This window comes from Mustela erminea, chromosome 3, assembly GCF_009829155.1.
Source record: "Mustela erminea isolate mMusErm1 chromosome 3, mMusErm1.Pri, whole genome shotgun sequence".
NCBI classification, from domain to species: Eukaryota; Metazoa; Chordata; class Mammalia; order Carnivora; family Mustelidae; genus Mustela; species Mustela erminea.
The window spans coordinates 17,174,521-17,187,912 of NC_045616.1; the positions used below are offsets into that span (position 1 = coordinate 17,174,521).

Sequence of the window (13,392 nt, forward strand, 5' to 3'; positions counted from 1 at the left end):
TGCTTACATAGAGTAGCGTTAAAGGGGAAACAGCGCCACCTAGAGATAGTGGCAGAAACAATCTTTGCCAATTGAATCCATCTATCCAACCAGGAGTTTTGTGGAAGATGACCCATATTTAAGTAACCAATTTATTTTTTCCGACATGTCCAGAGAAACCTATAGACAAGATTTCTCCAAATGGTGGTCCCATAATTTCCCCTTTACCCATATTCAAACAGACTCAAACATGTCCCCCACCCAACATACCCTCCATTCCTGTCCATCATGATGTAACAAACCGCAGCACCCATGTGTTTAAGCCAGGACCCAGAAGCCATCTTTGATTCTTCCTTTGTCCTCTTTTCCACAATCAATCACTCATCAACTACAATCACTTTAACTTCTAAACTATATCTGTACTTTTTCCACCTCTCTCTGCATCTCCACAGTGTAATCTAACTTCTTACCATCACTCTGAACACTCCCATAGCCTCTGCTTAGTCTCTCAACCTCTCTTGTTCTCTTGCAGTCTAATCACCCTAGTAGTCATAGACCCTCAGAAAGCACAGATCAGGTCACTAGGTGCTTTATATTTGCCATCCTCTGTAATTTTCACAGTAATGTAAAGCACCAAGTTTTTAAATTTTTTTTTTAAGATTTTATTTATATATTTATCAGAGAGAGAGAGAGCACAGGCAGAGAGAGTGCTAGGCAGAGGCAGAGGCAGAGGGAGAAGCAGGCTTCCTGCCAAACTAGGAGCCCGATGTGGGACTCGATCCCAGGATACTGGGATCATGACCTGAGCCGAAGGCAGCCGCCTAACCAACTGAGCTACCCAGGCATCCCTGTAAACCACCAAGTTTTGACCAATATTTCTTTCTTGTTCTTCTCAGCCTGGATCTCATTTCTGATGCGGTGCCCATTTTCTCCATGTTCAGATCTTGAAGTCATGTATCTTTCTCCAACCTCTTTCTTTGTTCCAGGATCTTAACAGCCTGCACAGGCTGGAGAGGTGGGGTGAGGTTGCGTGTTAGAGTAGCTGAAGTTAGTTTACTACCTTCTGAACCACTACCTGACAGACATCAGAGAATTAGCAGCAGGAGACCAAAAGGAAGCATGGCTGTGTTTCCCTCCCTAAACAATTCTGAATCAGAATTCCTATCAGGATGCCTGACACTGTAGTTCTTCAATAAACATGAGCTGGATTCATACATGAACTAATAAATGATTGAACAAATGAATAGGGGGGAAAAACCCACCTGCTGATTGTCTTACTTAGAGCAAAGGACTGTTCACATCTCAGAGTCTATAGGTCCTCATTAGCATTAGCCATAAAATATATGTTGGAAATACTGAATGTCCCCAAGCAGAGCAGAAGCCATGTAACATGTCCAAGTCTTCCAAGAGTGTCACCAATGACAAATGTCTTCCCCAAATTATCCAGACCCCCAAGAGCTGGGTTATCATGAAAGCTCACCATAGCTACGGGTCCTGTCTCTGAACCTAAGTGTCAAAATAAAAAGCAACCTATTCTAAAACCAACAGAACAAAGACCTACTTCTCCTGCAGAACTGGAATCATCAGAGAAGAGATTCACAATAATAATAACTTATTTCATACAGAGTAATTAATAGTCTCAAAGCATTATACACATGGCAAAATGCCCATCTCAAAGGGAGAAGAGCATATGGTAACACTAAACACATTCATAACAAAGAAGCAAAGAATAAACAGAAGGCTTTGGTTCCTAACACCTGTATATTTGGACTGCCCGCTATGGTAGTCTAATTTTAATTTGGGACAGGTTTTGTAAGATAGGCCCATCTCTGAACAAGGTCAAGCTCTGCTAATGCTTATTGTTAGGACACAAGCTTTCACCTCTTCCTTCCTTCCTTCCTCTCTCCCTTCCTCTCCCCCCCCCTCCCCTCCCTTTCCTACCCTAGCCATGGCTAGAATGTGTCCAATCAACTCAGGGTTCGCCAAACTAATACTTACCAACATAAAGTGCCATTTTATAAATGAAAGATACAAGTGACAAATGGATATATTAGAAAATGTACTACCCTACTAGTTATGAAAGAAATGAAAATTGTAAACTAAGAGATACCACTTCATATCTGCTAAGAGAGTGGAACAAAAGAAGAATAACACCAAATTCCGCCAACATCGCAGTGAACCTCCCTCACACACAGGAATATGTTTGACAAACCGTTTCAAGAGCTATAAAAATATCAATACCCAATAATCTCACACACACTTGGGAATATGTTCAGCTTAAATAAAGCAGAAACAAGTAAAATATTACATACGTGAAGAAAAATGCTTAAATATTCAGCGTGGGAGAATGGTTAAAAGCAGCAAATGGACTTTGTCGTAGCCATTAAAAGTTCACAAGACTTTTTACATAATTGTTGATAACAAGTCAAAAGACTAAACTGCCAGAAGAAAACCTAGCTATAAAAGGACCATCTATGCTCAGGTGTCATAACTCGGGGACACTTAACCATAATTAGAGGGTGTGGGGGTCAACGCACTCAGGGAAGAACCTGTCAGAAGCAGGAAAAAGATTCCTTCCCAGCAGCACCAGCAGCTACAGTTCTCTGACGAGAGAGAATGGGATGAAGGACAAGTAAGGGCATTTGGGAAGCAAACTTCCACTCGGTGACACTAGCACCTATTTTTGGTCTTATTCTGTAAAAGGGCATTGCAACGAACTGACCAAAATTAGGTAGAGAACAAACATTTGCATGGAAAAACAATTTAAATGGAAAAAGGGTCACAAACAGCCTCAAATACCTCCCAAAATAGCAGACGATAAAAGAAGCATTTGTGTCCCATTTCTTCCCCTCCTCAACCCCCGCCCCCACCCCTTTCAGAATGAGACAAACTCCAGCAGGAAGTGAGTGGAATAACTCAAGGGAGCAAGAGAAAGGGGATGGCAGGGGGCACACAGGTCCAGGAGGCTGAAAGCTGCAAACACAAGTAACTGCATCTTGGGAGGACCTCTTCTCGCCCCAGAGCATCATGTGATTTTCTGCTTGAGAATCAGGTCTCTCCAGTTCTCAAAGAAGTGTGCTCTTTTATGGTGAGCTTTGCAGGCCAATGTCCTACAATTCCCCAACTCATTAATCAAATGTAATGGCAACATGTTGTCAGGAGGCCTTTCTGGGAGTCTACATTTTATTCCAGTAATTAAAAAGATGTGTTTTGGATTCTCCTTTTTTCTCTTTCACTAAATGGATTCCCTCCCTCTGAGCTTTCGATACAGGAAATAAATCACAGATCAGCATGGACCATTATCTCCGAAGGTGTAGGGGAAACAACATACTGTTTCCTCGCCCTCCCTGGTTTCTGTGCCTTCAGTGTCTGGCAGATCTTTTGCAAATGAAGTCAGGGAGAAGTTGCAGTTTAAAAAGTGATTCCTCACTTCAGCCTTTGGTTCCTTCAATCGATTAGTCATTCTTCAGTGGGGGTGTTTCTCCCTTGTGCTGCCAGAACCTTCTAATCAGTAAATAGCCACCGATAAAGAGAATGAATTCATGTAAATATCACTGTGCCTGGGACTTTCGGTCTTCTTGGAATGAAGGCAAGGAGGGGATGAGACAGACCGGGGCCACTAGTAAGGAGTCAAGTCTATAAATGAACCTGGTGTGAAGGACACAGGATTCCACGAAAAAAGCAATGGAAACACCAATCACGTTGGGATTAAAACAAAAACCCAAAAGACCAGCGGCACTGACTGCACAGAAGAGTGGGGTGAGAAGGTCGTCTTACTAGATTGGTAATTGTCATATTTCAGAAGATGGTATTTCACCCATCATATAACCCAATGTATGCATAAGTTACAGGACCTACATTTGTCGACGGTGCAAAATAAATTGGCAAAAGGACTCCCTGGTAGAAATCCTTGGGTTCATTTTTCCTAAATTATGTTTGGCTGAAAACGGAAACTGTAAAGAAGCATGGCCACGTTCACATTTCAGGTGCGTTGGGTCGCCCGAGCTGGATGTCATGCGGAGGCCGAGATGCATTCCAGAAGTGCATTAATGCAGCACTCCTGGGCTGTGGCTGGCAATCGGACCTTACACTCCCACACCTCCCAGGGGTTAATGAGAAATGGGAATTCTCGGCCGCCCCCCGAACTCCTGAATTAGAACCTCCGGGGCCTGGACCTAGGCATCTGAGAATTCACAGGCCCTCCCAGTTCTTGTTGCGAGCTGAAGTCTGGGGTGTACCAGCAAGCAATGCATGATTCACAAGCCCAACCCCACTCTCAAAAAATCGGAATTACGTCCAATTTTGCAAGACATCTAACTCTGCTCACGCAGCCTGGGGTTCCTCCTTAGACTGTGTGTGTGTCCATGGGTTTCAAAGTCATCCCGGCTCTGCACCATGGCTAGGGAAGGACCACATTTCGCCCAGATTTTGGAAGTTAATTCCTAAACACCAGAATGGCAGAAGGGTTCTTGCAGAGGGAGACCCTAACTCTCCATCCCTGACTCCGCTACCTTCCTTGGAGGGAAGCAAAGCTCCAGGCACAGAGTCACCTCGAAGTGGATTCTGCAAAGGAGGCAGTGCGGGAAAGCAGAGGAAAGGTTATCTGAGTTCCTGCACTAGAGCCACGGACTGGGGTGGGGGAGCCTGACTTCGTGGGCTACGTCAGCAGGCAGCAAGCTCAACCTAGCTTCTCAGAACTTCCATTTCTTCCGACATCAGATGGGCCAGCCGATTCATGCCCTGCAGTGTCTTTTCCAGACTTCACACTCTGTAACTGAGCCTCGGCCAAGCCACGCTGTGAATCTTGCTGTCTTCTTTCTCTCTTTCTCCCAGCATCGTTAACTCACCTGCACATAGGGGTCAAGGAAATGCCTTGTAGGGCCGCTGCGCAGACTAAGGGAAACCATCAACGTTATCTCCCCAGATCACGTCTGGTAGCTGGTGCATAAAGAATAAATATTAGTGTCAGTCTCTTCTACCTTTTTGTGCACAGGGGGTGATCACAAGAGGTACACACAAAGTGTGGTATATACATGGCATCAAGTCCCTGCCATGGGAAAATGAGCTAAAAGACCTCTGGGGCTTCCTCCATCCCCCAATCCCACAAGCACAGCTTTTCAACATGATGCATGAATTGCAAACCTGTGTCCGTACTTGCTTTTACATCAGCATGTGTTATAATTAAATAGAAAGTGATTAGCAGCAGGCCGAATAACCTTCACGTGGTTTAAAGGGCAAAGCTGAAAAACCAATTGATCTCTGTAAGCTGCCAGCTGGGTTAGCTATCCGGGTGGTATGAATTAAAATGATATTGCACATTTTGATCTAATGACGAAAGAAGTGAAATCCCCCTTGGAGGGGGTTGGGGGGTGCTTTGAAGGAAAACATGGAAATGGTGAAGAATATTTCTGCTCCGTTAGGAAGAAGGTGGTTCAGATCCGTCCTTAGGAGGCTGAGGTCTGTGTAGGGTCTTAACAGTCTTTATTAAATATTTCCTAAGATTGCTAAGTTCCCCACACTTGACCATGACTTTTGACCAATGCACCAGGTGGGAAGGGCTGCCTCTTTTGGCTGGTGTACCAAGTCCAATGGATCCTCCTGGATTAGGAAAAATGAAGACATCCAAGTTTTATTTATTCTAGGTTAAAATCAATATCAATAGAAAGCAGCTGTCCTATTCTAGGTCAGAGCTACATGCATTGCTGGGGTGCAGAGCTAACTCTGCACCAGGGCCTATGAAAAACCCCTAGGGAGGTGATATTGGGAGAACTGTTAGGGTGACCAAGTGTCTCCATGTGCCTGGGACTGGCCTGGTTTTAGCGCTGTAAGTCCCCATGTTGGGAAATTCCGCAACCCCAGGAGACCAGGAGAGCAGGTCATCCAAGACACACATGGATGTTTGGTCCAAGAACAAAGCCTCACAGGGACCCATGTACAGGCCTACCTTGGAGATATTGCAGTTCCGTCCTAGAGCACTGCCATCAAGAGAATATCACCATAAAGCAAGTGAAAGGAATTTTTTTTATTTCCTCGTGCATGTGAAAGTGATGTTTCCACCATACTATTGTCTAGGCAAGTGTGCAAGAGCATGGTGTCCAACTGTTGGGCACTGTTCCTACCTTGAAATATACTCTGTTGCCTACAGTAACACGCTAACCATGGTCTGCGCTTCTGGCGAGCCGTGATTACTATTCACAGATGACCGTAACCAACACGATCATAACGAAAACGTTGGAAATAGTGAAATCATTACCAAACGGTGCCACGGAGACATTTGGTGAGCAAGTACTGTTGGAAAATGGGCACCAAAAGTCCTGCTGAGGTTGCGTCTTATAAAACAAAACAACAACAACAACAACAACAAAAGCAAACAAAAAGAAAAAACAAAACAGAGTATGTGCAACATGGAGGAGAGCAGGGAGCGGGGTTTGCCTGTGTATCAAAATGTCTCTCTTCTGGCATTGCCATCTCATGGGCAGCATCTCCTGGGCTCCTTTCTCAATACTCAGAATTGGAACCCTATTAGGGAACTACAGCGAATAAGGAAAAACGAAGCACACCGTCTCATTGTGGAGACACTGGCCACACTGTTTAGGAGTCTCCGGAAGTGTGGGATATCACAAGGGATTCTGCCTTCAGTGGGCTCAGGTCACGTGGGGCCGGGGCTTTGCGGCATCTCATGACCCAGCAACAGTTACCCAAGAGGGACAGGGAGACAGGGCGGCCAGAAGACAGAGGTTGCCCCAGGCTGAGACAGCCTGGCCTCAGGGAGATGCAGCAGCAAAGGGTAGAGAAGCCAAGGCTCCCACAAGCAATCAATGCTGCTGGAACTCTGCCTATAGAGGTGTGGGCAGGAACCAAGAATATGTATCCTTTTTTTTTTTTTTTAAGATTTTATTTATTTATTTGCCAGAGAGAGAGAGCGCACAAGCGGGGTTGGGATAGGGGCAGAGGGAGAAGCAGGCTCCCCACTGAGCAGGAAGCCTGATGCAGGACTGGATCTCGTGTCCCTGGGATCATGACCTGAGCTAAAGGCAGCCCCTTAATGACTGAGCCACCAACGGGCCCCGAAAACAGTTTACTATTTTAAAAAATTATTTTAATTCACTTCTAATGATAAATACTATGCAAACTATAGAGAGCCAGAAAAAGAGGGGGGAAAACTGCCTTATAATTACCAGATATACATAGCATTTTTCAGCTCAGAATGAGGAAAACCTGGTTTGTTCTTTTTTTTTTTTTTTTAAAGATTTTATTTATTTGTCAGAGAGAGAATGAGCGAGAGCGAGCACAGGCAGACAGAGTGGAAGGCAGGCAGAGGGAGAAGCAGGCTCCCTGCGGAGCAAGGAGCCCGATGTGGGACTCGATCCCAGGACGCCGGGACCATGACCCGAGCCGAAGGCAGCCGCTTAACCAACTGAGCCACCCAGGCGTCCCTGGTTTGTTCTTTTTTGAGAGAGAGAGCACACGAGCGGGGGGAGGGGCAGAGGAAGAGAGAGAAGCAGACTCCCTGCTGAGCAAGGAGACCTATGTGGGACTCAATCCCAGGACCCAAGGATCATGACCTGAGCCGAGGGCAGACAGAAGGCCAACTGACTGAGCCACCCAGGCACCCGAGAAAAACCTGGTTCCAGCCAGCTGTTTTGTTAATCCTTGGGTTATGTGGTGCCCTAACTAAGGCTTTTTTCAGTTTCGACAATGTCTGTCCAAGGTTACTTTTCAGTTATCAAACCAAATCTGAGAACATGGGATCCAGAGAGACGGCAAAGATCCAGTTTCCCTGCCTGGAGGAAGATTCACCATCATCATCGTCATAATCACTATTACTGATATTTAACAGAGATCACTACTGTACATGCAGCTCATGCCCTAAGAGGGTGGTGAGGTCATTTGTTCAAGGTCACCCCAGCAGGTGTTTGGAACACAGATCGGAAAGAAGGTTTGGATGATAGCAGTGGTTACCGTTTTCCAGTGCCTTCACTAAGCAAATTCTAGCAACTACACACCTCACTCACATTCCTGTATCTTGTGGGAGAAAACATTTCCATTGCCCAAACCTGACTCATCCGCATTTCCTGGGGTGAAGAGTTACTGCACACTTCTTACTGCCCATCCCTCTCTTGCCCCTTCCTGTGTTCTGAAATAAAAGTACAATCTGGGAGCACCTGGGTGGCTCAGTGGGTTAAGCATCTGACTCTTGACCTCAGCTCAGGTCTTGATCTCAGGGTTGTGAGTTCAAGCCTCACACTGGGCTCCACGCTGGGTATGGAGCCTACTCAAAAAAAAAAAAAAAAAAATGTACAACCTGATCATCTGCGCTTATCTTTAGTTTTCGAGGCCTTCATATTACCTTTAAGAAGAATCACCAGCATGAAGCAAGAGAGAAATTAGCAACATACAAGATAGCAGAAAGGGAGGCCCAATTCTAAAGATGCACTTGGGTTCTTCCCAAGCCACTAACTGCAACCCTACAAAAATCACTTAACACTTCTGATCCTCCATCTCCCCGCTGTAGAAGAATGGACCCTAAGAGGGGCACCTCGATGGCTCAGTCAGTTAAGCCTCTGCCTTCAGCTCAGGTCATGATCCCAGGGTCCTGGAATCGAGTCCCATATTGGGTTTCCTGCTCAGCAGGGAGCCTGCTTCTCCCTCTGCCTGCTGTTCCCCTGCTTGTGCTCACTCGCTTTCAAATAAATAAATAAAATATTAAAAAAAAAAAAAAAGAATGAACCCTAAGAAAAAGAGAAGCAAAATAAAGGTACAGAAGTGTGTTGAGCGTAAAATGAGGAAGAGAAGGGAGAACAAGAAGAGGGGGGACAGGAGAGGTTGGATGGGAAGGAGGGAGAGACCACGAAAGGAAGGAAGGAAGGAAGGAGCTCAAAAATTCAGAATTCAGGTAAATTCATGTGAAATACAGAGAATGATGGGCTCTGGAGAGTGGGGAAGAGTTCCTAAATCTAGAGCTCTCATGTCCCCGTAGGAAAGGTCAGGCCAGAGGACAGAGTGACTGTCCCAGCTCTGGGAATGGCTCTGTTCAGGAGAGCGAAGCACAGCCCCGTCTCCTGCCTCCCTGCCCTCCCCCACCCCCCATCCCCCGTCCCCATCCCCCGTACCCTCTGCCACACGTTTCTCTTTTATTTCACCAAAAATTTGGTGTTGGAACAGACTTCAAGCAATCTTTGACCCAAATAACACTTCCTGAAAAAGGGGTCTTTGTTAGGCTAGAAAATCCTACCCAGGGAGTCTGTTGCCATAACACATTTTGACCTAAAATATGTAAATTTTTTTGAAAACCGATTAGAGCTCCTTCTTAGTTCAAAAAAGAAAGGAAGGTAGAGGGAGGGACAGAGATGGAAGCCCTAATACCTAACTAAATCCAGCCTAAATACTTAACACCTTCTCAGCTTCAGAGAATGGGCTGGGGGCCGAGCCCGGCAGGGTCCTGTGACCTATGGAATGAAGGTGCTGGCCGCCTTAGTGAGTGCAGGGTCCCGCTTCAGCTCAGAACAGGAGAAGCAGGAGGAAAGACACACAAGACCAGGGCCAAAGACCGGAGCCTGCAGATCCATTCGGCAAAGAGAAAACATTGTCCTTTAGGGTAAAAAGAGAGAAAAGATAGAACTTTGTTCCTGGGAACAGCTTGACCCAAAGACCATCATCTAGTGGACAAGTAATGCATGGAGGCAGCCTATACCGGTTACACATAAAATGCAGACAATGAGCGCCTTGGTGGCTTAGTCGGTTTAGCATCTGCCTTCAGCTCTGGTCACGATCCCAGGCTCCCGGGATGGAGCCCCTTGTCTGCCTACTTGTGCTTGGTTTCTCGCTCTCTCTGTCAAATAAGCAAATAAAAATTAATAGAATGAAATGCCAGTGAATAATAGCTAAAGCCTTATGTAGTACAGTAAAATTTTTTATGGTTTAGGTTTTCAGAAAACTCACGTCGTGTCTTTTGAGTTTCTCCCAGAGCTTCTCAAAGGAATGTCTCCCTCAGGGCTTGCTTCTGAGAAGTTTGTTCATTGAGCATCCGTGAAACCTCTGCATGGAACTGGCATCCCAAGCTCCCAAAGAAGCCACATAATTCTGCTCTCATACCTATATAACTCTTCTTTCACAATTCCATCCTCATTCCTCCCTTGAAGATATGTTTGAGAGAGCGAGATGTGAGCTTGGGGGTGGAGAGGTACAGCACAGAAGGAGAGGGAGAGAGAGAGAATCTCAAGCAGACTCCCCACTGAGCTGACTTGGGGCTTGATCCTACCACCCTAAGATCATGACCTGAGCTGAAATCAAAAGTCAGATGCCTAGCCAACTAAGCCACCCAGACACCCATTTGTTTTTTCTAAAATTATCCCACCATAGTTAATAGAAGCCATTCCATATACAAACATCTAAATCCTCAAAAGTTATAGGACAATCCATGGTCTGTCTTTTTGAGACACACATTTCCCCAGCCACACAGTACATTTCTATTGTCAAGCAAAGCAGCTCCTATAAGAAAATAAATCCCAGATTTCAGATGAATTCCTGCATTTTATCTGAAATCACCATATGTAACATATGTAAGTGTCGGTTTCTTTATAAAGTTAATGTTCCTCCTAAACAAAGAAGAGGAAAGAAAAAGATCTGGAAAGACATTAGCCGGTACATCTGTGTCTGGGAATTATTTCTGAGTTTTGCAACTGGTTTTATCATGCAAAGATTTTACCAAGTCCTTGTCCAAACGCGTTTCTTTCTATTCTGTAGAGAAGAGTACGTTTCCTCCTTAAAGATGCAATCCGACTTCAGTGGGCGCTGCCCTCAACTCACGTCCTACCCTGCCTTTCCTTTAACATTCTTTCTAGCTCTCTGAGAATACACAAGGAGGGAATAAATACCCTGTGGACCAACATTATTGTAGGAAAATAGTTGGAAAATGATTGCTTCAGATAGTTCAGGAGGCAGAAGGAGAAGACTTTGTATTATGGGAACTGCTTTTCATTTCTCACTATACAGGACATTCTTTTGATCAATATACTGACCTTTGACACTTTTTTCCCCTAACCTGGCTAAAATAAGGCATCTCCTACCTCCTCTCCCCTTCTCTGCAACCCAGTCAGATAAAATCTCAAGCTGGGCTACTGCCCAAGGAGTCCTTAGTTAATTGCATGTAATAATGTCACAGCCTACTTTCAAATGCTAGAGCCGATTCTCCTATCCTTGTAATACAATATGACTGAGGGCCCCCACTGTCCCGGTAGCCCTCTGAGTGGTTCGTCTCCCATCTGAGCATCTTATGATACCAGAGCACTTTGTTGAGCAGTGGTGATCTTTAAATGCAATGCAGGACACAAGGCTAAATTAGTAATAGCGGCTGCTGACAGTGCTCCCTGACCAGCTCTTTGCCAAGGGACTGCATTGCTAAACCAGTGACACTTCTCACTGAGACATTAAATTTAAATAAATGATCAGCTCTGTCAACTGGCCACCAGCATGTTCATCCTCCCTAGCAAGAAGGCTTCTAGGCTTCTATCGCAATGCAAACTTCAAAAAGAAAAAAAGAGAGAGAGAGAGAGAAAGTCATCTGGGACCAGAGACTATTTTTTAGAATTTCTTGCAGTGTTGGACTGTCTTGGGAGATTTTTCCTTTGTTTTAAGAGTTAGATTGCCTTCCAGCAGACTGGAAAACTTCTTTAGTTAGTGCAAACCTGGAGCCAGAACACTGGAGCCCATCTTAGTACTCATCATACTAAGCAAAGCCATCTCTAGACACTGAGGAGGGTTTTGATTTGGATCTGTATTTTTGGCTGGGAAACAAAAGGAAATCTATTTATCTTCAAGTGCTTTGATTCTTTTTTCTTTTTATGACCTAAGCAAAAACCTAATAATCCTAAATCATTCTGGCAAATAACTAGTAGCATCCTGAGGTCAGAAGGGACACATACTCTCTTCAATCACTCAAAAGTGTATTACTTAAATAGTATTATCTCTTTGCAAGAGGGGATTATTACCTCAACCTGGAGGAAGCCATTTAATTTTCGTGGGCAAGGGCCTCTTGGCCTGCAATTCAGGGACACTGCCAGTAGGTGGTGGTGGTTCCAGGAACTCATCAAGTGTGGTCCACACGCATTTAGAACTGCCTGGACCATCTCATTGAGAATGCAGATTCCCAGGCCCTGTGCCTACACAGTCAGACTCTCCAGAGGAAGAAAGTGAGAAACTGCCTTTTTAATAGGCCCCCAGGTAATTTTTTTTTTTCACTTCAAAGTTTCGGAACTACTTACTCAAACAGTTTTTTCCATCACTGGTTAACAGGGCCTCCCACTAGCTGGTCTTTCCCCTTAATTGTGCTCTTGCAGATCAATCTTGTGATGAAAAGGACAGAAAAATTAACCAGTTCTAAGGAGCATATCAAAATGTGAAAAACACAGCACTGGAGACTAGTGCTCTGCTCCCTCACTCAGGCAACCCCTCCTCCAGTCCCACCCCCACCCTCCAGGAAGACTGCTCTTTTGTGATGTGGCCTTCTGAACCTGAGTAGAGCTGCTCAAGAGCCAGATAGGCCCAGCATCCCTGGGTTGAGTATTTGACTCTGGGCAAGTGATGCAGCATGTCCAAGCCTCTATGTTCTCATCCATATTGTGGAGTTCGTAAGAGCACCTACCTGATTGGATGAAATGAGACACTGTCTAAAAATTCCTCAACACTCAATGACTATAGTTACGCTAGTCATCATTGACAGCCCTTTCAATTTTTAGGTCAAAAATCCTTTTCTCCAGGGGTCAATAGCATATAACCAGTTGCCTGGCTACCAGAAGCCGAAAACTTTCACTCATTTACCAAAAAACAAAAACAGAACAAAAATGACTAGCCTGGGGGTGCCTGGGTGGCTCAGTGGGTTAAAGCCTCTGCTTTCAGCTCAGGTCATGATCCCAGGGCCCTGGGATCAAGCCCCACATCGGGCTCTCTGCAAGTCAGGGAGCCTGCTTCCTCCTCTCTCTCTCTCTCTCTGCCTGCCTCTCTGCCTACTTGTGATCTCTGTCAAATAAATGGATAAAATCTTAAAAAAAAAATGGCTAGCCTGTTACAACTGACTCAAAGAGCAGGGAACAGCTTACTGCCTTTAGAGCCTCTCTGCTATAATGTTTGCTATTGACTAAAGGTTCTTCATGTCTACCTGCCACTGACTCACATAGGTTGGTCAAATTAAGTCAAATAAAGACATTTCCATGTCTGTTTTGTCTGCCTCTGGGAGCACTTCTCCAGAAGCTTATGTATATCCACGGCATCAAAAAGTGATCTGAAGGGATTTACCATCTCTATAGTCTATCGAGTACCTCCAAAGTCACTCCAAATAAAATAAAAGAGAAAATCCTGTGCTTGTTGTCCCAACAGTTTTAAGATCTGTCCTGAAGCCCTCCCGTCCAACAGGCA

General features: G+C 45.0%; 1 long non-coding RNA gene across 1 annotated transcript in view; it reads right to left on the reverse strand.

The window, feature by feature from the left end:
• The window catches only part of LOC116585557, a 118,287-nt gene that overhangs the window by 415 nt on the left and 104,480 nt on the right, over positions 1-13,392 (reverse strand). The window lies entirely within an intron of this gene.